Genomic DNA, 25769 nt, shown 5'->3' on the forward strand with positions numbered 1-25769 from the left:
AGCCCCCCCAGAGACTGCAAACGCACCTTGAACCAAACAGAAGCTCTGCATATACACCAAAAGCAAAACTGTTAAGTGGGAGCAGCTGGCCGGAAATAAATTAAAACATAGTAAAGAGCTGAGCAGCGCTACTTAAAAACAGATGAATGCTTACCTGCAAAAGTGTGCAAGCCCCACTAATGGGATAAAGTACACACTGAGCACACACATGACCTGTCTACCACACTTGCACACTTTTGCAGGTAAGCATTCATCTGTTTTTAAGTAGCGCTGCTCAGCTCTTTACTATGTTTTAATTTATTTCCGGCCAGCTGCTCCCACTTAACAGTTTTGCTTTTGGTGTATATGCAGAGCTTCTGTTTGGTTCAAGGTGCGTTTGCAGTCTCTGGGGGGGCTCAGCGCATCTCTGAGTTGAGGCCAATCGGTGGCGGCCTGGTGATGCGCTGATCCCACTTTTTTTTTACGCAATTTTCAATTTTACTTGGTAGCGCGCCCAGGCTATGCATATGCATAGGTATAATTTAGTTAGTGTTAGGTCCCCTCCCATGGAGGAAAGACTTCTACGACAGTGGGAGGGACGAGTACCTAACAAGTTGCATGCAAGCTGTTAGAGGAAACCAACATCCTCCAAGCGGTAGACAGGTCATGTGTGTGCTCAGTGTGTACTTTATCCCATTAGTGGGGCTTGCACACTTTTGCAGGTAAGCATTCATCTGTTTTTAAGTAGCGCTGCTCAGCTCTTTACTATGTTTTAATTTATTTCCGGCCAGCTGCTCCCACTTAACAGTTTTGCTTTTGGTGTATATGCAGAGCTTCTGTTTGGTTCAAGGTGCGTTTGCAGTCTCTGGGGGGGCTCAGCGCATCTCTGAGTTGAGGCCAATCGGTGGCGGCCTGGTGATGCGCTGATCCCACTTTTTTTTACGCAATTTTCAATTTTACTTGGTAGCGCGCCCAGGCTATGCATATGCATAGGTATAATTTAGTTAGTGTTAGGTCCCCTCCCATGGAGGAAAGACTTCTACGACAGTGGGAGGGACGAGTACCTAACAAGTTGCATGCAAGCTGTTAGAGGAAACCAACATCCTCCAAGCGGTAGACAGGTCATGTGTGTGCTCAGTGTGTACTTTATCCCATTAGTGGGGCTTGCACACTTTTGCAGGTAAGCATTCATCTGTTTTTAAGTAGCGCTGCTCAGCTCTTTACTATGTTTTAATTTATTTCCGGCCAGCTGCTCCCACTTAACAGTTTTGCTTTTGGTGTATATGCAGAGCTTCTGTTTGGTTCAAGGTGCGTTTGCAGTCTCTGGGGGGGCTCAGCGCATCTCTGAGTTGAGGCCAATCGGTGGCGGCCTGGTGATGCGCTGATCCCACTTTTTTTTACGCAATTTTCAATTTTACTTGGTAGCGCGCCCAGGCTATGCATATGCATAGGTATAATTTAGTTAGTGTTAGGTCCCCTCCCATGCAGGAAAGACTTCTACGACAGTGGGAGGGACGAGTACCTAACAAGTTGCATGCAAGCTGTTAGAGGAAACCAACATCCTCCAAGCGGTAGACAGGTCATGTGTGTGCTCAGTGTGTACTTTATCCCATTAGTGGGGCTTGCACACTTTTGCAGGTAAGCATTCATCTGTTTTTAAGTAGCGCTGCTCAGCTCTTTACTATGTTTTAATTTATTTCCGGCCAGCTGCTCCCACTTAACAGTTTTGCTTTTGGTGTATATGCAGAGCTTCTGTTTGGTTCAAGGTGCGTTTGCAGTCTCTGGGGGGGCTCAGCGCATCTCTGAGTTAAGGCCAATCGGTGGCGGCCTGGTGATGCGCTGATCCCACTTTTTTTTACGCAATTTTCAATTTTACTTGGTAGCGCGCCCAGGCTATGCATATGCATAGGTATAATTTAGTTAGTGTTAGGTCCCCTCCCATGGAGGAAAGACTTCTACGACAGTGGGAGGGACGAGTACCTAACAAGTTGCATGCAAGCTGTTAGAGGAAACCAACATCCTCCAAGCGGTAGACAGGTCATGTGTGTGCTCAGTGTGTACTTTATCCCATTAGTGGGGCTTGCACACTTTTGCAGGTAAGCATTCATCTGTTTTTAAGTAGCGCTGCTCAGCTCTTTACTATGTTTTAATTTATTTCCGGCCAGCTGCTCCCACTTAACAGTTTTGCTTTTGGTGTATATGCAGAGCTTCTGTTTGGTTCAAGGTGCGTTTGCAGTCTCTGGGGGGGCTCAGCGCATCTCTGAGTTAAGGCCAATCGGTGGCGGCCTGGTGATGCGCTGATCCCACTTTTTTTTACGCAATTTTCAATTTTACTTGGTAGCGCGCCCAGGCTATGCATATGCATAGGTATAATTTAGTTAGTGTTAGGTCCCCTCCCATGGAGGAAAGACTTCTACGACAGTGGGAGGGACGAGTACCTAACAAGTTGCATGCAAGCTGTTAGAGGAAACCAACATCCTCCAAGCGGTAGACAGGTCATGTGTGTGCTCAGTGTGTACTTTATCCCATTAGTGGGGCTTGCACACTTTTGCAGGTAAGCATTCATCTGTTTTTAAGTAGCGCTGCTCAGCTCTTTACTATGTTTTAATTTATTTCCGGCCAGCTGCTCCCACTTAACAGTTTTGCTTTTGGTGTATATGCAGAGCTTCTGTTTGGTTCAAGGTGCGTTTGCAGTCTCTGGGGGGGCTCAGCGCATCTCTGAGTTGAGGCTAGTGTTGGGCGAACAGTGTTCGCCACTGTTCGGGTTCTGCAGAACATCACCCTGTTCGGGTGATGTTCGCGTTCGGCCGAACACCTGATGGTGTTCGGCCTTTTAAGTTCGGGTTCGCCCCGAACTTCTAATGGCCGCCGAACAGGGCCGAACAGGGCCCCTGTTCGGCCGAACAGGGCCCTGTTCGGCCGAATACGGCCCCCCTATGGGGTCGCAGGCATAAGGGGGGAGCATGCCCCGATCGCGGGGGGGTCGGAAATTCCCCCCACCCCCTCCGCTAGCGCTCCCCCCTCTGCCCGCTTCCCCATAACAAAGTTTCAAGAAGTACCTGCTGTGTCCGGTGGTAGTGTGGGTGGCTGGCAGTGGGCGGCACTATGCAGTGACTGAATGAGGAGGAGGAGTCCGGAGAGTGACGCGTTGAGGGAGGCCGGGCAGCGGGCGGTTCAGCAGTGAACCGCCCGCTGCCCGGCCTCCCTCAACGCGTCACTCTCCGGACTCCTCCTCCTCATTCAGTCACTGCATAGTGCCGCCCACTGCCAGCCACCCACACTACCACCGGACACAGCAGGTACTTCTTGAAACTTTGTTATGGGGAAGCGGGCAGAGGGGGGAGCGCTAGCGGAGGGGGTGGGGGGAATTTCCGACCCCCCCCCCCGCGATCGGGGCATGCTCCCCCCTTATGCCTGCGACCCCATAGGGCCCCCAAAAGCTGGATGTTCGGAAAGTTCGGGGTTCGGCCCGAACATGCCGAACATCTCGGCCATGTTCGGCGAACTTTCCCGAACCCGAACATCCAGGTGTTCGCCCATCACTAGTTGAGGCCAATCGGTGGCAGCCTGGTGATGCGCTGATCCCACTTTTTTTTACGCAATTTTCAATTTTACTTGGTAGCGCGCCCAGGCTATGCATATGCATAGGTATAATTTAGTTAGTGTTAGGTCCCCTCCCATGGAGGAAAGACTTCTACGACAGTGGGAGGGACGAGTACCTAACAAGTTGCATGCAAGCTGTTAGAGGAAACCAACATCCTCCAAGCGGTAGACAGGTCATGTGTGTGCTCAGTGTGTACTTTATCCCATTAGTGGGGCTTGCACACTTTTGCAGGTAAGCATTCATCTGTTTTTAAGTAGCGCTGCTCAGCTCTTTACTATGTGTTACTAGGGATGATCGGAACAGTTGATTTCCGAATCCGATATCGCGGTAATGAAATTCCATCACCGCTACATTCTGGTAGATCCCTGCAGTATTCCGCGGAATTCTTCATTCCGGCGGAACCATTTCCACAATTTTAAAGGGAACGTAATGGATGTTTCCTTTTAAACAAATACCATTTCCCTGGCAGTCCTGCTGATAACTTCGGCTTTAGTGGTGGCTGAATCACAATCCTGATTACAGGGTTTTTTTTGGAGCAGCAGGAGTTGTCGTAGGCCGTGTGACCTAGAGGTAGTTTCACGGCGGTCATCACAATTTTTTTTGGGAGCAGCAGGAGTTGTCGTAGGCCATGGGACCTAGAGGTGGTTTCACGGCGGTCATCAAAATTTTTTGGGAGCAGCAGGAGTTGTCGTAGGCCATGGGACCTAGAAGTGGTTCCACAGCAGTCATTACAATTTTTGTTTGGAGCAGCAGGAGTTGTCGTAGGCCATGGGACCTAGAGGTGGTTTCACAGCAGTCATTATAATTTTTTTTTGGAGCAGCAGGAGTTGTCGTAGGCCATGGGACCTAGAGGTGGTTTCACGGCGGTCATCACAATTTTTGTTTGGAGCAGCAGGAGTTGTCGTAGGCCATGGGACCTAGAGGTGGTTCCACAGCAGTCATTACAATTTTTGTTTGGAGCAGCAGGAGTTGTCGTAGGCCATGGGACCTAGAGGTGGTTTCACAGCAGTCATTATAATTTGTTTTGGGAGCAGCAGGAGTTGTCGTAGGCCATGGGACCTAGAGGTGGTTTCATTGCGGTCATCACAATTTTTTTTGGAGCAGCAGTAGTTGTCGTAGGCCATGGGACCTAGAGGTGGTTTCATGACAGTTGTTATAATACTTTTTGGGGGGAGCAGCAGGAGTTGTCGTACGCCATGGGACCTAGAGGTGGTTTCACGGCGGTCATCACATTTTTTTTTGGAGCAGCAGGAGTTGTCGTAGGCCATGGGACCTAGAAGTGGTTCCACAGCAGTCATTACAATTTTTTTTGGGAGCAGCAGGAGTTGTCGTAGGCCATGGGACCTAGAGGTGGTTTCACAGCAGTCATTATAATTTGTTTTGGGAGCAGCAGGAGTTGTCGTAGGCCATGGGACCTAGAGGTGGTTTCATGGCGGTTATCACAAATTTTTTTTTGAGCAGCAGGAGTTGTCGTAGGCCATGGGACCTAGAGGTGGCTTCATGGTGGTCATCACAATTTTTTTTGGAGCAGCAGGAGTTGTCGTAGGCCATGGGACCTAGAGGTGGTTTCATGGCGGTCATCACAATTTTTTTGGAGCAGCAGGAGTTGTCGTAGGCCATGGGACCTAAAAGTGGTTCCACAGCAGTCATTACAATTTTTTTTGGAGCAGCAGGAGTTGTCGTAGGCCATGGGACCTAGAGGTGGTTTCACAGCAGTCATTATAATTTTTTGGGGGGAGCAGCAGGAGTTGTCGTAGGCCATGGGACCTAGAGGTGGTTTCACGGTGGTCATCAAAATTTTTGAGGGGGAGCAGCAGGAGTTGTCATAGGCCATGGGACCTAGAGGTAATTCCACGGCAGTCATTACAGCAAAATTTTAATTTAGTCTGTCCAATCTTCATCGTGAATCAGTGAGAGGGGCCTTGTAATTATCACTCATCCATGACTCGTTCATTTTTATGAACTTTAGTATGTCCACATTGTCTGTGGACAGACGGGTCTGTTAGTCGGTGACTACCCCACCTGCAGCACTAAATACTCGCTCAGAAAGAACACTGGCAGTGGGGCATGCAAGAACCTCCAGTGCATACTGAGTGAGTTCAGGCCAAGTATCAAGTTGTTTTGTCCAATACTCCATGAGGTCAACATTACTCTCCATATTGTCTGGAGCACTGGACGACCCCAAGTAATCATTCACCATACGGGCCAGCCGCTGGCGGTGACTACTTTGCCTGCTGGTGGTGCTGCTGCTAGAAGGAGTATCTGGCATTGGCTGATAAATTCCTTCAACATACTCAGCAGGTTTACAGATTGGCTGTTGGTGCTGCTGCTGGGAGTGGGACCACCAGACTTTTGCTGAGTATGATAAGGCTTGGTAGCCAGGTTCAGGAAACGCATCTTCTACCCAACGAAGAAGGGCATCCCGGATGTGGCTAATCCTTGCGCCTGCTTGGGAGGGGATATGAACGGCCACATTTTCCCCTTGCACCGGGGTCTAAGATGGTGGCCACCCACATGTCGAGCCTTGATTTTAGAGTTTTAATCCGGGGGTCCTTACGGAGGCACTGGATCATATGCACAGCCATAGGTAAGAGATGTCTGCCATTAATCACCTCTTTCTGGCTGTCAGAAGTGTCGTCATGCTCCAGCTCCACATCATCAGAATCTTCTTCCAACCCCCCGGACAATGGGCTCTTCCGCTTCCACAAGCTCTGCCTCCTCATCCAGGACTTGAGCATTCTCACTCACTCCCCTACTTGACTGACCACTGTTCAGTAGGGCTTCCTCCCCCTGTCCGAGTACTTTGTCAAGAACCTTGTCCAGCATGAAGATAATAGGGAGCACTTCTGATATGCTGCAGTGCTCCTCACTGACCAATTTTGTTGCCTGCTCAAACGGCTCCAAGACTTTACAGGCCTGTCCAATCAGCTGCCACTGGTCCTCAGTAATGCAGTCCAGTGGCCCTGTTCTGGAGGAAGATGTCTGAGACAGGTATAGCCTGACCACCATTCGCTGCTCCCACAACCTCTCCAGCATGTAGAGAGTGGAGTTCCACCGTGTCGTACAATCAGAAATAAGCCTGTGCTGCAGCAGGCGCAAGGCTGCGGTGGTGGTTGTGGAGTGACGGATGTGGGCTGACACTTTTCGTGCTGAGGCCACAGCGTCCTTCAACCCATCAAAAGTTGTTAGAAATTCCTGGACTACAAGGTTGAAGACGTGGGCCAAGCAAGGCAAGTGAGTGTAGCCACCTTCCGAAATGGCGGCCAGCATGTTGGCACCATTATCAGACACCACTACACCTGTGTCCAGTTTTCGGGGGAAAAGCCACTGCCGAATCGAATCCTGTAAGGCTGCAAGGATTACAGATCCGGTTTGCCTGTTCTCGTCCATGGATTTGAGTTTCAGCACTGCTTGGCATCGATGGTGCTGCAGACCAGTGTAGGAGCGGGAACACTTGCTGGGAGGCTCAGCAACGACGGACTGGCCCAATGGGCGGTAAAAGTTAGATAATTTCCCTTGCCATGCCTGCTGCTCCAGCCATCCATAGTGAAGTGCACCTTGCCACCGACAGCGTGATCCATAGACCGGCCGACACACTCCACAATGTGCTGGTGAAGGGCAGGGATAGCATTCCTGGCAAAATAATGGCGGCTGGGAATCCACCATTGTGGAGTGACTTGTGTCAAATGTTCTGACACTCCAGGGACTTTGCTAAGAATGAATGACTGTATTAATTTTTGGTGGAAAACAAATGGCCTTGAAAAAGCCAGTGGTGCTCATTGGTGCTACTCATGGTTAACAATCTGCTGTTTGCCCCAAAAATCTGATTGTGTATGAAGTGTTAGGGTATCTCATTTTACAAGCAAGAGAATACAATTTGGTATGATTTAGGTTTGAGGCCTATGTCATGTGATGTAAATCTTTTTAGTGACAAACGGAATCAAAAGCAATAACAATGTTGTTTTCCTATACTCTCTACCAAAATTAAACACTTGTAAAAGAAAAGAGACAGAATTGATAAAAGAGTACATAAACTTTTACCTTAAGGACTAATGTTACAGTTTCAAAGCAGGTCCTTTTAACGCACGTACTACACGACGCTGCGCCTGACCTGGGCGCCACCACAGACATAATGCTATAATTTGTATTATTGCACAAGGGTAATTCATGAACCCCGAATTACTTCTCCCTCTGAGTTGCTACAACTCGAGGGGGAATAGTGATTAACGCCACCCGGAATTTGTGCGGTAGCAGGGGGAGCCATCATTCGGCTCACCCTGTGCCAAAAAGACCGGGCGGTGAAATTCCATGAATGCCAAGTAAAACTTTATTTGGCTACAGCAGGGATGATTTTTTCCTGCCACTGGGAAAGGCACACTTCCCAGTGGCAGGAAAAATGTGTTCCACCCTGGCCTCTGCTGACATCCTCATTTTCCAGCACCCAAATTCACTTCCTGGTGCTTGTCTATAGTATAGTTTAGCAGCCATCAGTGTAAACACTAGAGTCTCATGTTCAATTCCCAGCTTTGACACTATCTGAAAGGAGATTGTATTTTTTAACCATGTCTGTGAAGGTTTCCTCTGCGTCAGAGTTCAACTATAGAATAGCTGAACTCCGACTTCAATCACAACTGCATTTCCCACTGCTAGCAGAAGTTTGGCACTATAAACCAAATTCCCAGCCAAACGCCTGCACCTTGTGACCAAATGACCTTGTGTATGCCACCATAGCTTCTAATTACATTGTGGGCTATAGTGGTGCAAAAGCACTAGGCACCCTATGCGCCCAATTTCATTGCTTTGACCATATCACCTGCAGGTATATTTTTGGGATGCATAATAAAAATTGGGGCACAGTAATGTCTGACCAATAACTTTGCCAAAGAGTAGAAATTGGTGCAAAAAGAGTCAACTTTATTAGTACAAAATTATAAATAAATGCTCGGATGAGAAAGTGACAACCAAAAACCCCCCAGTCACACTATTAAAACTTTAAAACAACAAAAGGAGTGGAGGATCACTGAATATATGACGGCACTCTGGTAAAAATCATGGCATCACAATGCTGGGAAGTGTACACCCCATGAATGCTGGACCCATGCACTGAGGAGTCTAGAAAAATTTAGTAAATATAGTGGATCAACATGAAAGCAGTTAGAGCAAAAGTCTATGCTTCAAATGGCCAAGTAAGCGTTAGCTTGTCTCACAAATGATGGAATGATTGCCTTGCAAAAAAGTTCAAGATCTCTGTATATGTATACTGCGTATGGAACTTTTGCTATGATGTTTCCAACTTTCTTCAGAACATTGCATACAGCATTAGGGGGATAACATGCTTTCCTTTAAGCCATAAAGAGTCCCACTCGCAGACTAGGCAGCAGCATGTTTCTCAAGCATGAAGTGGAAAGCGGCAGACAACAAGCGAGCACAAAACAGGGCAGATAGCAAACAGTCCCGATAGAACTGCAGAGATAAGCACAGCCTATAGCAGCATTCAGATGATCTCTTTATGCAGTCATGATGAAGAGAATTACCTGCCCTGAAGTGCTTTCCTTTAGTACGTGATCAGCACGCTTTGTAATCCATGTAGTGGTTCCTGTGTGACCTGGGTAGATCTTCCACTATGCAAGAGCCATTAACGCCAGTATATCCAGCAGCTCGTGTCACTGGAGATGTGAATGGCAGATTATCCACTATGCGCCCAGGACGCCAAAGCCGCGCCAATGGAGCCGATAGCTGCCAAGTTCCAGACCTGACGTTCTAGCTGGGAAGGATGTGTCATCAGAGCCTCCTAGCTCCGCCCACTGACCGGTTTCACGCATGTGCGCTTCATCAGGGTGTGGTTTGAGTATAATGGAGATGCCTTATATGTGTCTGTTACCCCAACTCCACCCACAAAGGTTGATTTAAGGTACATGGATGCCGCCCCTCCACAGGGCGCTATAATGCGGAACTAATACCCTCTTTTTTGGGATGCGGTTGGAAATCTGGAGGGCTAAGAGGAAACCTACACAGGCACATTTAGAAAATACAAACTTCATACACAAAATGTCCAAGCTGGGAACTGAACATGACACCAAAGATGGATTAAGATGTAATGGGGCCCTAGGCAAGGCCATAGATTTGGGCCCCCCTTGTGGTCTTTTTGGTAAGCTGAGGTGGAGAGAGGTCAGAGAAGGTGGCAGGTGGGCCCCTTGGCACCCACTAGGCCCCAGGCACTTGCCTAGGTTGCCTAGTGGATGATCCAGCTCTGTATGACACTGTAGTGTTGTGATACAAGAAATTTGACAGTGTTTCAGTATAAACACACACTAATTTCAGGGAAAAGACAGTCATAGGCTCCCTAAATAAATATCAACACTACCACAAGTGTGTGTATTGAAATGCCTTACAAACAAGCTGAGGCTCCTTTAAGATCCCAAAGGCCATTGTTCTATTCTTATTTTTTTCATAGAAAAAGACATGTATGTACCTCTATTAATTCTGCAAAACATGTATACTAATCAACTCAGCAATCTAGTGATATCATTGATTCTAATTTGCTCAGCAGGACAGCTTACACTATTTTCTTCTCCATGTCAACAGAGTGCTACATATTAAGTGCTGTAATATTTTATAATAATAAACAAGTATTGTAATGAAAATGAATAATAACTGCATCTGGAGTGGAGCCATCTTGAAATGGTCCGGAAAGTGTTACGTAAATGAGAAATATAGCAAAGATTTCATACATACATGCCTGAAACATGAGCCACTTTTTCAATGTCACCACTAATTTCTCATGTTTTATATCAAATGTGCCATTTACTGCCTTGATAATGTGCAATAACACTTATATAGTAGTTTCTGTTCTCAAAGGAATACACTGGTGAACATATAAGAATAGCAACATCGCATGAAGTGTACACAAGGGAGCTACCTATTTAGATGGCTTGGAAATACACAGATAAAACCTTATTTGCCTCTTCTTTCATGTCCGATATACAGATTACATTGGAAGAATGATATAAAGACTGCAGGAAGGATTTATGCAGGCCTTTTACAGAAAATGCACAGGGTATTTTGTATGTTTTCATTTATTAGCATAAGATTGACTTTTTTAATCATTATTGTGTATGTGCAATATTTGTACCGTTTTTTTTTCTTTTTTGATATTTATTTTTAAACAATAAAATCAGAAGCCATTAATAACTACTGGGAGAACAACACCTCCAGCCACTAGGGGACCCTTGGCTAGGAGAAGGCAATTTTCTTTCCTCTCACCCTTTGATCCAGACCACTCTTCACATGCTCCCTTTGTAGCTACTGTCTGTTTGATCCCACTTTAAATGGAGAGGAGAAGATACATTACTGGAGTCAGTTTTCCTCTTCTGTGCAGCCAATGATATCTCTCTCGCTCCAACCTGGTCTTCTGTGTCACATGACTTCATGCATATGTGGGAAGACCTGGGAGCAGGATACGGAAGTCAGAGTGGGCAACAGCATGGAAGAGGAGGTGTTACCTGAAATATACCTCCTCTGTTGAGGACTACTCTGTATAGGCATGTGTGGAGACTAAAATTAGCGGTACATTTCGAGGGGGAATGGTGGCCATGATTCTTTAGTGGGAGAGAATGGAGGCAGCTCTTGTTATGTGTGAGTACAGTGGGAGGTGGCACCACTTGTTAAAAGACTGAGGGAGGGAGTGGTGGGATTGAGGGGCACCACTATGAAATGGTGGCCACACGTGTTAAGGAAAATGGTAGGAGATGAATAGTGGCAGCACTTAAAGGAAGGGGGGAGGGGATTGGTAGCACAGATTGTTATGTGTATGTGTGTAGGGTGGAGTGGCAGCACTTATCATGAACTAGAGGTCACATCTGTTAAAAAGGGGGAGGAAAGGGGGGGTATGCTGGCAGCACTAGGTCTATGTGTTGGGGAGTGGGGTGGCAGCACAAAGAGGAAGGAATAAAGAATGGTGGCAGCACATGTTATGCATGTTGTGTGTGTGTGTGTGTGTGTGTGTGTGTGTGTGTGTGTGTGTGTGTGTGTGTGGGGGGGGGGGGGGTCATCACTCATAAAATAAAAGGAAGGAAGAAAGAATGGCGGCAACACTTGTTATGCATGTTGGGGGTGGGGGGGGGAGTCAAGACTTATTAAATACGAGGAAGGAGGACAGAATGGCGGCAGCACTTGTTATGCATGTTGGTAGGCAGGGGGTCCTCACTTATTAAATAATAGGAAGGCGGGTAGAATGGTGGCAGCACTTATTATGAATTGTAGCCAGAAGGGGCAGTTCCAAATAGTTATTACATTTTGTAAATCTTTTTATTACAGTTGCTATGCCAATTCCAGATCATTTATTACTCTACGCTCCACTTCGCACGTTCAAGATACTGTATTTCAATCCAGTTTCTTTGAGAGCCTGAATAAAGGGAGCCTAGATGTGATGGTCCTGACCATTGAACGGCTACAGGTACACATCATTGAGAAGCGTAAAGACGTGGCTGGACTTCAAGAGAATTTGTTGTGTGCCTTACCACCTTTCCAATATAATTCCCTAAACTCTCAGCATAATTTGCAGTTGGAGAACCTAAAGATCTAGCCACAGTTAAGCACGCAAAGATCCGGCGAGCTATACAAGACTACAGGGCTGGGCATGTGTATACCTGGCAGCAGGAGCTAAGACCAGGACGCCGACAGCCGCAGGAGCCTAGTGAGAGCGGAGCTGGAGGAGGACAGCGATTCCCTACACATGCACCACCAACCGGAAGTGGTAAGCCGCGACCCAGAAGAAGTACTCCGTGGCCCGGTAGTGGTCCCAGGAAGCCGGGTAGACGCAGGCGGCGGCAGGAGTGGCGTGATCCGATGAGCCGGGAGTGCTACCAGCGAGACCTCTGAGACCTCTCAGCCAGGGGGATACAGCTCAGGAGCAGCTCGGGATTTTCACGAGGCCGGCACAAGCTCGAATACAGGAGGAGCCGGAGGGGCAGGGGCCGCGGGGGCAGGAGCCGCCAAACGGAACCCCAGACTTCCTGTACATAGGGGCGGCTACCCCAAGTGCACGGGCAATCGCATATACTTTGACTAAGACTGAACTGGCAGTTTTGAGCAAGGGACTAGGTTTTGTACCTACGTCTGCTGGCGACTTGTTTAATTGGGAAGTTAACTTTTTTAAGTTCATTAGGTCCCTTAAACTGAAAATGACATTTGGTGACAGCCCTGCTCTAGAGAAAAAAGTTTTCTTCAAAAAAAGTAATTGGATGACAGACTTAACTAGCCCCTCAATATACTTGTTTGAGGGTGCAGTTCTTCACGAAGTATGCAGCATGTAAGATCTGTTTGAGCACAAAAAGAAGAGTTCCCTGCATCATAATTTGTCAGCTTTGGAGCATGAGGCTTTAAGGAGCCTTCAGACTAATAAGGGTATCTTTATTACCAAAGCTGACAAAGGGGGCGCAACGGTTGTGATGGATAAATCCCAGTATGGAGCACTTGAGAAAGGGCCTTTGCCCAAAACGTTGTGCTTTTCAGTGTGCTGTATGACTGCTACACATAAATAAATATTTTGCTGTAATTCAACTTTGGAGGGTCGAGTCCTATGTGGATTGTTGCTGGTGTTTAAATCCCAGTATGTTCAGGAAGCTTTACAACAGCTGAACAAGGAAGGTCACTATAGGTTATGTGACAGAGACCCCACGTTAGAGATCAAGCGGAAAGATGATTTGCTGGTTCGACAGGGGGTAGAGGATGAGATCCTAGATGCCCAGACAGCAGCATTTCTCACCACGCAAAGTCCACAGATACCAATTCTGTATTTGCTGCCTGAAATTCACAAAAATGTAGACAACCCTCCGGGGTGTCCTATTGTGTCTGGCCTGGGTTCTGTCCTCTATCCTTAACCACTTGCTTAATTGACACAAATGATTTGTTGTGTCATCTGGAGAAGTTGGGGCCATTACCTGATAGCCTGTTACTTTGCTCACTGGATGTACAAAGTCTGTTTACTTCAATCCCTCACGAGGAAGGGATGCAGTGGATTGAGGAGAAACTGTTGGAAACAGCGCTCCCTAACCGCAAGGTGTTTTTTCTGCTGGATGCCCTAGATCTTATTCTATGATGCAATTATTTCCATTTTACAGACAATTTCTACATCCAGTGCCAAGGCATGAGTATGGGTTCCCCGACAGCACCCTCATTTTCTAATTTATTTCTCACAGACCTGGAGAGAGCTATGTTCATCAACAATGAGCAATATAAGGATCACATCATTGCGTTTTTTCGGTTCGTGGATGACATACCCATCCTGTGGGATGGCCAATGTGGCCCATCCAAAGATTAAGTTCACGGCCGAGTGCTCATTGAGTTCGATTAATTATTTAGACATGACGATTTTTATCGAGAACGGCCAATTACTCACAAAACTTTTCCAAAAACCTACAGAGCGGAACATTCTGCTTCGCATTGATAGTTTCCACCTGACGGTGGTGAAGCGAGGTATCCCCAATGGACAATTTTTAACCACTAGCCGACCGCCCACTCATAACACGCGTCAGCAAAGTGGTTGCTGCAGGACCAGCGACGCACGTCTGCGTCGCCGGCTGCAGGCTAATTAATCAGAAAACATCCTGTCAATTCACGGCGGAGGGCTCCGTGAATAGCCTGCGGGCTGCCGATCGCGGCTCGCAGGCTAAATGTAAACACAAGCGGAAATAAGCCGCTTTGTTTACATTTTTACAACGCTGCTAACAGTAGCAGCGTTGTACTAGATCAGGGATCCCCGGCCGGGAATCGCTGTCACATGACAGGCAGGAGCCTGTTAGAGGCTGCACAGGACAGATCCGTTCCTGTGCAGCCTCCGATCTCCGGGGCAGGGAGGGAGAAGAGGGAGAGGGGGAATTGTGCGGTGGAGGGGGCTTTGAGGTGCCCCCCCCCGCCACCCACACGCATTCAGGACCCCCCCAGCACATCATCCCTCTAGTGGGTAAAAAAGGGGGGCGATCTGGTCGCTCTGCCTGTTATTTGATCTGTGCTGGGGGCTGTAGAGCCCACCCAGCACAGATCTTAGAAATCAGCGCTGGTCCTGAAGTGGTTAAGGGCACGCCGTATTTCTTCGTGTTTAGATGATTATGAGGCGGCATCTGAGCGCCTCATAGTCAAAATGGTGGAAAAAGGCTGTGATGAGGGTATGCTCCGAAGGGTCAGTGAGGATGTGAGATCATTGGATAGGAGCAATTTGTTGCTACCAAAAAAAGAAGCAAGTCTCCAACAGAACACCTTTCATTTGTGATTTTTTTTTTTGCCTGTCTGGGCGAATCCGGTCCGTGGTATGCAAATTCTGGCAGATTCTGGGCCAAGACCCTGATTATGGTAAATTATTTAGAGATCCACCAGTGTTTGCGTACTGCAGAGGTTGGACGATCAACAATTGGGTCAATAAACCTGACATTAGGGTGCAGCAAAAAGAAAAAGTGCCCAGCAATCGTAGAGGCACCACACCATGCATCAATTGCAATTGTTGTAATGCTATCATCAGGGGCAACTCGATCTCGCATCCGCAGACCGGCGTGCAGGTGCCGATAGGGGTCAGGTTTTCGTGCTTGAGTGCTTATGTTGTATCCGCGCTCACGTGTCCCTGTGGGCAGGTGTACGTCGGGAAAACAGAGCGAGCTGTAAAGGAGAGAATTCAAAGGCATAAAAGGGATATCAACCATTTTGCGCAATGCAAAAAAAGAGTATAAAACATCTGTGTGGTGCCATTTTTTGAACCAGCGCCATACAGCAGCCCAACTTAGATGGTGTGTGCTGGATGGGATGCAGGTGCCGCCGAGGGGGGGGGTGATAGGAAGAAATTGCTATTGCAGCTTGAAGCAAGATGGATTAGGAAACTTAACTGCATGCAGCCTAATGGCCTGAATGAAAATATGAGTCTAAAGTGCTTTTTGTAATGTTCTTTCTCCCCTTAGGTCCTTCAAGGTCGTGGTCCTTCAAGGTGAAATTGGTATCGTTATAATGCTTAAAGTTAGACATTGAATATGTAATTATTATAAAGGAACTTTCATATTGTTGAACTATGCATATTAGGGTGGCCTAACTCAGTTATTCTTGAGGTAGACACTCGTGTGTAGTTCCTCTGATGTTGTATATATGTGTCTTTTCATGTGATGTGAATTGATTAGATGATGTTGTGGGTGGGGTATAAAGGTGTCACTGGTGAAGGGTGTGGGGAAAGGCTACGTCCGAAACATGTCGTGTGCCTCTGTTTGCTCTGGTTTCTGTCAATACAGTGATTGAACAAACCTTCTGAGTGCGGTCTCTGTCTTTGTTTTTTGGCATTGGCGGAGCACAGGAGTGGTGTACCTGTGGGAGACCAGCACCGGCATCCAGGTCCAGGTGCTCTGGCCTGACATAAGGGAGTGGAGGTGTGAATTCTCAATCACTTGTTATGCATGTTGGTGGACAGGGGGTCATCACTTATTAAATAATAGGAAGGCGGGTAGAATAGTGGCAGCACTTATTATGAATGGTAATTGTATCTTATGTTTACCACTTGTAGCCAGAAGGGGCAGTTCAAAGTAGTTATTACATTTTGTAAATCTTTTTATTACAGATCATTTCCCAATGCACTGGAAATATATGTCTACAGCTTTCCCCCAGTGGTTTCCATCAGGTGGGACTCCCTCCTATTTACTTCTAGGGACGCACATTCGGATTTGGCAAAATTAAAATTTCCGCATTTCCAAATGGAAATCTGTATTTCTGATAGGAAATCGGAGGGTGGAAAGCGATCAGAAATCCGCAGAATCTGTAATTAACATTGGCGGAAATAGGACTTTACGTGGAATTGGAAATCTGCATTTTATTGTAGACTGTAATATATAAAGGGTTTGTAAGTGCTTAAAGAGGAACTCCAGTGAAAATAATTTAATATAAAAAGGTGCTTAATTTTTACAATAATTATGTGTACATGATTTAGTCAGAGTTTGCTCATTGTAAAATCTTTCCTCTCCCAGATTCACATTCTGACATGTATTACATGGTGACATTGTTACTGTGGGCAGATTATGTAGCTGTTCTGGCTTTAACAGACAGCTATAAACAGCCATTTCCTGTGTGTGTCATTGTTACATTGTGGCAGTTTGCCCAGAGTACCGTACGGTACCAGAGCCTCTTGTGGGAGGGGTTTCAGCACAAAATCAGTCATACAGCGCCCCCTGATGGTCTGTTTGTGAAAATCATTATATTTTTCATGTAAAAGTGGGTATCAGCTACTGATTGGGATAAAGTTCAATTCTTGGTCGGAGTTTCTCTTTAAAATGCCAGTTTGTAAACTTGAGAAGTTTGAAAAAAAAAAACATTTGAATAAGATTTTGCCAAAAGCATTGAGCAGGACTTTACCTCATTCAACTGCAGCTAAAGGGGGAGGGTATAAAGAATAGTGGAGAATGCAGAGAAATATATTCAATCCCGCAAATCTATAACGGATTGTACTGTATAAAATAATTTGCTATCTGAAGGCTAGAACTTACCACCCTTGTCTGTCTCTGTGGCTCATATAGGAACATGGTTGGTTCCCTAAATAATTATTGAAAAAGCTGTGCAATTGGAGTCTAATTTACGCTATCATATCTCATATCTGATATCATATAATTTTTTCTCTTTTTTTATCTCTTAATATACGAAGAGGGGTCCTGTTGAAACAATAATAATTAATGTACTTCTGATTTTGTACGTGGGCAGTATGGTGGCATAGTGGATAGCTGGCACTATCTGCATGGAATTTGTAAATTCTCCCGCGACTGCGTGGGTTTCCTCTCGGCCACTCTAGTTTCCTCCCACACCTCAAAAACATACAGCTAATTGGCTTCCCCCCTCCCCACACCCCAAAAAAAACGTTTTATTTGCCGGTAAATATTCTTGAGAAATGTTCTTAAAGGAAATATCCAGGGACTATGGGGCCAAACCAAAATAAAAAATCCAAATCCACTTACCTGGGGCTTCCTCCAGGCCGTGGCAGGCAGGAGGTGCCCTCGCCGCCGCTCCGCAGGCTCCCGGTCTCCTCTGGTGGCCGACCCGACCTTGCCCAGCCGGCTTCCTGATCGGGCCTCTTCTGCACCTCAAAGACGTCTCTTCTGCGCTCCACGCGGGCGCGCTGATGTCATCCGTGCTGTACGGCGCAGATGCAGAACTACTGCGCCTGCGCAGTAAAGGCTGGAGGACGTCCGATGACGTCAGCGCACCCACGTGGAGCGCAGAAGAAACCTTTATTGAAGCGCAGAAGAGCCCGACCTGGCAGCTGGCATGGCCAGGTCGGGTCGACCACCGGAGAAGACCGGGAGCCTGCGGAGCGGAGGCGAGGGCACTTCCTGCCTGCCACGGGCTGGAGGAAGCCCCAGGTAAGTGGATTTGGATTTTTTATTTTGCCTGAACCTTCCCTTTAAGAAAGGATCACTGTGGATCTGAAACAGACTACCGCCATTACACTTATTGACTTTTAGCGTTTATTTAGTTTCTGTAACACTATCATATTTTATAAGATGATGCATTGAGGTTGCTATCAGGATTTACTATGGCATGGTTAAATAAAGTTTCCAATTACATTTAGTCTGTGGTGGACCAGATGTTTAGGTATTAAGAGTTTATGATGTAAAGATAACCACAGTTAAGCCTTATTAAATCTTTGATATATTTGTTTATTTTATAAGGAAGAACAATACACACAGCTGTTAGGCAGGTAGAGCTACACAATGGACATGATTCACAAAGCCTTTTCACCTGTTTTCCTCTGTTTTCACTTTATCTATGTTACATTTTTAAGCTTCCAAAGAGCAAAAATATAATATAATTAAGGTAGGAAAAGTAATATTGAAGTGAAGGTAATCAGGAACAACTTACTTTAAGTGATTATTTTTCTTGTAAATGTACTGAAAGCTTATTTTTATCAATTAGGTGATAAATAACTCATTTATTTTATTCAAAAGTTTTGTGAATAGCTCAATGTGTTTCTGAATTAGAAAACTTCCAAATGCAATGTTTATAAGTTACAGGAATCAACAAGATTGCTTTGAAAATAGGCCTGAGTGTCAACAGGCAACCTATTGGGCCAATCAAAGTGCAGGGATCACTTCCTTTAAAGTAACTGGACCAGAAGGGGCGTAGGTCAGGACGAGTGGAGTGTCCATTATTGGCAAATATTGGGCATAAGTTACTAGCGCTTACTATGCTATGCTACCCGCAGCATAGCATGCGCTCCTGTCACTGAGGGTAACAGTGCGTGCTATGCGGCCACTAGTGTGCAGACTCTTACATTTAAGGCATGCTGATTAAATAGCACGAGTAACAGGAGGTTACTCGCACTATTTTTGTAAGTGATTCAACCCCATAGACCCTGAACAAGCTTGCAGATCAAGTGTTCTTAATGAAGTCTGACTACATGCTAGTTTTAGGTGGGTGATTCGGACACTACTAATACCAAAAAGATCAGTAAGGCAGCCAGGTAGCTTGTATTGTTTAAGGCCTGTTGCACAGCTGAGTATTGCAATGCAATGCAGTGCTCACACCATATTGCAATGCAGAAACCAGCCTTCATATGATCCTGGGCTACTGTGCGGCAACAGAGTTATATGCATTGCGCAGTAAATACTTCCTGCTGGTCAGGAAGTACGTCACTGGGATTCCCATCAGTCCATGTGTGCACGCTGCATCACACCACGCTCCTGTCATGCACACTTACTGCATCACCCATTGACTGGCATTGCTGCATAATCCGTGCTGTAGGCACAAATCATGCGGCAACGCACTGCAGACTTTGCGGAGGTAATGTGACATACATCCAGCACACAGCGTCACACTACAATAAGTGTGCAAGTCTCCAAAGACTTGCATTGCTCTTGCAGCAGTGATGAGCTGGGGTAGCCTAACGCAGTGTGATGCAGTATCCCAGTGTGCAAGGGGCCTTAAGAAAATATATATGGCAGCCTCCATATCCCGTCTCACAACTGGTGTCCTTTAAAAAAAAAATTCATAATTCTTAATTTTACTCCTATTCTTCCATTTTAAAAACAATAAAAACATGTTAAAATTCCTTTTATAAGAATTGATAACTGTGTAGAGCTAAAATAATAAGTCTAATTCCCATTTTCATTGAGGCAATTCGCCCTAAACTGCGCTCATGCCTGGATTGTGTAGCCTCTTTTTTCAGGAAATTAGTGTCACATGAAAGGAATGCACATTATATGGCTTGTAATTCTCCTGCCTCAGAAAGCAATGTAAGATATGCTTGCCCCTTGTAGTATGAGTAAATGTTTAATTTTGATACATGTTTCTTGGAACATCTTAGCCTCCTCAACGACACAAAAAAAAAGACAATTTCATGCACAAAATTGGGTCACAATGAGCTCTGTGCAACTTCATCCAATTACTGGAGAAAATGGAAGAAGTTTAAATTTGCAAAATCTACCAGTGATATCTACAAATGAATAGATTAAATAGGAGTCTAGAACACCACGAAGACAAAGAATGTGATGTTTGAAAAATGACAGTGATTAGTAAATTGCTTATGACAAATGGAAATAAAGTTTTAAACTAATGATGTGCCTTGTGCTTAAAATGCCCTTTTCCCTCTATAATAGCAGCACTATTACATTGAGTGGAATAAAAGGGCAGTTAAACTAACACACTTAAGGCTTGTACTGTGTTTCAGGTCACAAGGCAGGATTCTGTTCAAAATAACTTTTAAGTATCCTGAATACAGAGAAAAAGTCATTTTAGTCTGAAAATAATCACGTTTAGCTAGGGCTACATTTAAAAGCTGGCATAGGCATGCATACGCATCCTTTTATACAGAACCTGCCTATTTAGCCACAATGGGTGGCTAAATGGGCAGAAAGGTAACACTATTATTTCAAAACTGCAACAACCAGGAGATTCCAAGCTCCACTTAAAGTGGTCTGAAACTCAGCATTTTTTCTTTGCACTGAAAGATTCCGTACAGCCCTAAAACTACTGGCACAAAAAAAATTGTAGCAGAACAGCATTCAAACAGCTCAACACAGCACTTTGTTCTGCAGTGGAAAGTTCCTTCAGCTTATGATTCGCATCCAGAGATAACATTCTCTTTTGATTACATTCCTCTGTTACATTCTTAGCTGTGCTGAAAACAAGCTCTCTCTGCTAGCATGCACACTGTTAATAAGAGCTCACTAGAAGATGTTAATATGTAATAAAAGCAGCCTGAATAAAATGCAATTGCAGCTTTCAGAGCAGATAAACTGTACTTTGGGAACTTGTAATTTGTAAATGGACAATATTACTTGTGCACAAACGCAAATATGGTAACTGAACGGGTAATAAAAAGTAGGAAAACACATTTTTATTGTATGTTATATCAGAGTTTCATTCCACTTTAGGGACTGAGCCATCAACCAACAAACTGCCATGAATGCTGCAGAGAATTGTAAGCTTTCCTATGGCACTAGGAAGGCTGGCATACACAAAATAAAGGCGTCAGGAAATGTGGGTGCCAAAAATTGCCAATATTAGAATATCAATAACATTTACTAATATTGTACTATTTTACAGTGGTAAAGTGCGATGGTAAAATATTGGTAAATAATACCAATATTTTGCTACAATTAAGTCCAACCCTACTCTCACACAGAATCCTTCCCTCGCATTGCATAACCCTAACCACCCTGCTGATGCCTAACCCTAATCCACCCTCCCAACTCCTAACCTTAAAACTCCACTCCCAGATACCTTGAAACCCCCTTCCTGACACCTAACCTTAGCAGCTCCCCCTTCCTGAGGCCTAACCTTAACCCGCCTTCCTGAACGCTTAACCTTCAAACCCCCTACTTATTTGATGCCTAACATTAACAGCCCCCGCTGAAAATCTGCTGCAAAAAATAGGGGACAACAGAAGTTTGGGCACCGCCATAGTCACTTATACAAACATTGGTTATAGGTGGAAAATTTGCACCCACCAATTTTTAGCCACAGTTTGTATAGCGGGTGAGCACAGCATCTGGTATTTATCTGGCACCTTTGGCACCCAAACTTCCACATAAAAACAGGCACTCAAATTTCCTGCTTAGTGTTTGTTCAGGCCCACTATCTGTCTTGTCCAATCGTAATAATCCGCACCACCTTCAAGTATGTATCTTCATTTATTGGTAGAAAAAGACAAACAAATTAAAAAGAACTGCATGGCAAGACAGTCCGCTGTTTCGGGCTACCTGCCCATCTTCAAGTTGCCCAGTTCTGATTAAAACACATATCAAAAGCACACATATATACAAGTATCATCCAATCACAGAAGGTATACAAATTAGAGGACCTGATGGGGAACTGATCATTTACATATTCCGGCCACACCTACAAGGCCACACAATAAGCTGATTGGCTGGAAAAGAATTTCAAATTCCCAGCACTAAAAACACAATAATGATCATTATTAACATGCCCCATCGATATATATGAATATAAGCATATATAAGCATATATAAGCACGAACGGGTGTCAAAAATTAAGAGTAAATACTCACATGGGGAAAAAAACCTATAAATAAACCCCCACTGATAAGGATTAATAGGAAAGGTCTGCCGTCCAATAGAAATAACAAGGAGCGTGCACTACACACTATATATGGAAAGAATGCCAATCTCTTAGCATGCCGCCGGAAAGAACGCCATAAAACGCCAAGAGAACGCCTAAAAACTTCCGTATAAAACGGAATCACGTAAATAGGAGGAATTCCGTAACCAGGAGGAATTCCGTAACAAAAAGGAGGAATTCCGTAACAAAAAGGAGGAATTCCGTAATAAGGAGGAATTTCATACCAGCTTGGCGAAATTACGTAACAAGGCGGAATCACCTTACCCCGCAGACCCTGTACTCCGTATAAGGCGGAACACCGCTCCGTACAGCAAGGCGTCACGGAAACCAGACGCCCCAAGTATACAGGATCCGTCGACCAATCAAAAAACCCCCAGTGGTCAGACTACCGACCACTAGGGTCCAAAAAGAGGGGGAACATATCAACCAGATAAGGCATGATGGACTACAAAATTGCCTCAAAAGCAACCAATTATATAGAAAAATTGTATATGTACATTTTCCTGCGAAAACTACTGGAGGCAGAATCATTCCCTCCACATAATAAAGAGAAAATTATAATGGAAAAATTACTCACCCGCTCGTGCTTGTAATCAACACAATTATATCCTACCTTCCCTATGGAAAAAAACATATAAACATACCATAAATAAAAGTTACATAAATAGATACAAAGGCAATATATATACATCAATGAGCAATTAAATTACCAATCAAGTTCAAGGTCATAATCCCTATTAAGACCAGTGTTAACTGTGTCTAACTCTCTAATCCATTTAGATTCAATTTTAGACAGTTTGGAGTGTCGATTGCCACCCCTACTGTCCACTTTAATTCCATCAATAACACAGACTCTCAACTGGCTAACGTTATGGCCATAACGGGTGAAGTGTTCAGAAACTGTTTGTTCCATATTCTTCTTTCTTATGGCAGATTTGTGTGAAGCCACTCTATCCTTTAATCTTTGTGTTGTCTGCCCCACATAACCCTTACCGCAGGGGCATTTAAGTAAATAAATGACCCAACTAGAGTCACATGTATACCTATCATGGATATCGTATCTCCTACCACTAGTTGGATGAAAAAAATGATCTCCCCTAATCAAACTATTGCATATATGGCAATTCAAACAGGGAAAAGTGCCACATTGCCTAGGTCTAACTTTCCTCCTTGAGATGTCTGAATGCACCAAATCGGTGCGCAATGAAGGAGCGCGTTTATAACAAAAAAGCGCATTTGTTCCTAACAGTCATCCAGCTATCGATTTATTTATGAAGAGGGTGGGGGATGATTTGAAAAAGGTTGAGAAATCTGTGAGAACAGGGCAGTTTAGAATTAACCATAATCTTAATAGCATGGAAAGAGAAGCATTGAGGTCATTGAAAAATAATCATAATATTATAATACGGCCAGCAGATAAGGGGGGAGCAGTGGTGATTCTTGACAGAGAATATTATATTAATGAAATTTGTGGTCAATTGTCTAATGGGTCGGTGTACAGCAAATTAGATGGTAATCCAATTGTGTCGATTTCAGGTAAGATCGAATCCGTGGTTAATGATGCAATGAATAAAGGCCTCATTGGGGACGATCTTTTCAAGTTTTTGATTAATCGACATCCATCTACACCGTTGCTGTACACCCTCCCGAAGATACATAAGAATTTATTCTCTCCCCCTGGTCGACCTATTGTTGCTGCCACTAACTCTGTTTTCTCTCCTCTAGCTCAGTTCTTGGATCGGATTCTACAGCCATTCGTTGTTTGCTTACCCTCTTATATTAGGGACACGAGTGTGTTTCTAAGTGAATTGCGGAAGTTTGATGATGTGGGGGACCAGTGCTTATTGGTTACCTTGGATGTGGAGAGCCTCTACACCTCCATCCCTCATGATGGAGGTGTGGAGGCTGTGGAATATTTCCTCTTCACATCCTCTGACTATGATGACCCTCAGAGATCCTTTTTGCTCTCATTGTTGAACATTATCTTGAGGGAGAACTACTTCCTGTTTAATGACTCTTTTTATCTGCAGTGCAGGGGAACGGCGATGGGGTCGAGTGTGGCCCCCGTATATGCTAACCTCTTCATGGGTCTGTACGAGGAGGCGTTTGTTTATACATCACCATTATTTAAAAGACATGCGCGATGTTGGTATCGCTATATAGACGATATTTTTTGTTTGTGGGAGGGGCCACCCTCGGCCCTGATTGAGTTTGTCGATTCCCTGCACTGCCGATGCCCTGAGATTAGACTGACTATCAGTAGTGATCTGACAAAAATTTCATATTTGGATACCCTTGTGATTAAGGATAGTGGTAGGCTAGTTACAGATCTGTATCGTAAAGAAACGGATAGAAATGCCATACTCCACTACAGGAGTTTCCATCCACAACATATGATACATAACATTCCTGGTGGGCAATTCAAAAGAATTGACAGGATTGTCAATGTGGATAATCAACGAGATGTTAGAATCTCAGAAATGGTAGGTCGGTTCAGACAGAGGGGGTATCCAGCCAATTTACTTAATGAACAGTTGGACAGGAGTAGGGAGATAAGGAGGGGGTCCAGGAGGAGTGATGGTAGGATTTCGTTTGTTTCTACATATAGCACCATTAGTAGACAAATTGAACGGTGTGTTAAACAACACTGGAGTATACTAACCGATTCACTCCCCTATATCAGGGAATTCCAACATTCTCCCATGTTTTGTTATAAACGCGCTCCTTCATTGCGCACCGATTTGGTGCATTCAGACATCTCAAGGAGGAAAGTTAGACCTAGGCAATGTGGCACTTTTCCCTGTTTGAATTGCCATATATGCAATAGTTTGATTAGGGGAGATCATTTTTTTCATCCAACTAGTGGTAGGAGATACGATATCCATGATAGGTATACATGTGACTCTAGTTGGGTCATTTATTTACTTAAATGCCCCTGCGGTAAGGGTTATGTGGGGCAGACAACACAAAGATTAAAGGATAGAGTGGCTTCACACAAATCTGCCATAAGAAAGAAGAATATGGAACAAACAGTTTCTGAACACTTCACCCGTTATGGCCATAACGTTAGCCAGTTGAGAGTCTGTGTTATTGATGGAATTAAAGTGGACAGTAGGGGTGGCAATCGACACTCCAAACTGTCTAAAATTGAATCTAAATGGATTAGAGAGTTAGACACAGTTAACACTGGTCTTAATAGGGATTATGACCTTGAACTTGATTGGTAATTTAATTGCTCATTGATGTATATATATTGCCTTTGTATCTATTTATGTAACTTTTATTTATGGTATGTTTATATGTTTTTTTCCATAGGGAAGGTAGGATATAATTGTGTTGATTACAAGCACGAGCGGGTGAGTAATTTTTCCATTATAATTTTCTCTTTATTATGTGGAGGGAATGATTCTGCCTCCAGTAGTTTTCGCAGGAAAATGTACATATACAATTTTTCTATATAATTGGTTGCTTTTGAGGCAATTTTGTAGTCCATCATGCCTTATCTGGTTGATATGTTCCCCCTCTTTTTGGACCCTAGTGGTCGGTAGTCTGACCACTGGGGGTTTTTTGATTGGTCGACGGATCCTGTATA

Source organism: Hyperolius riggenbachi, chromosome 1, assembly GCF_040937935.1.
Source record: "Hyperolius riggenbachi isolate aHypRig1 chromosome 1, aHypRig1.pri, whole genome shotgun sequence".
In the NCBI taxonomy this organism is placed as follows: Eukaryota; Metazoa; Chordata; class Amphibia; order Anura; family Hyperoliidae; genus Hyperolius; species Hyperolius riggenbachi.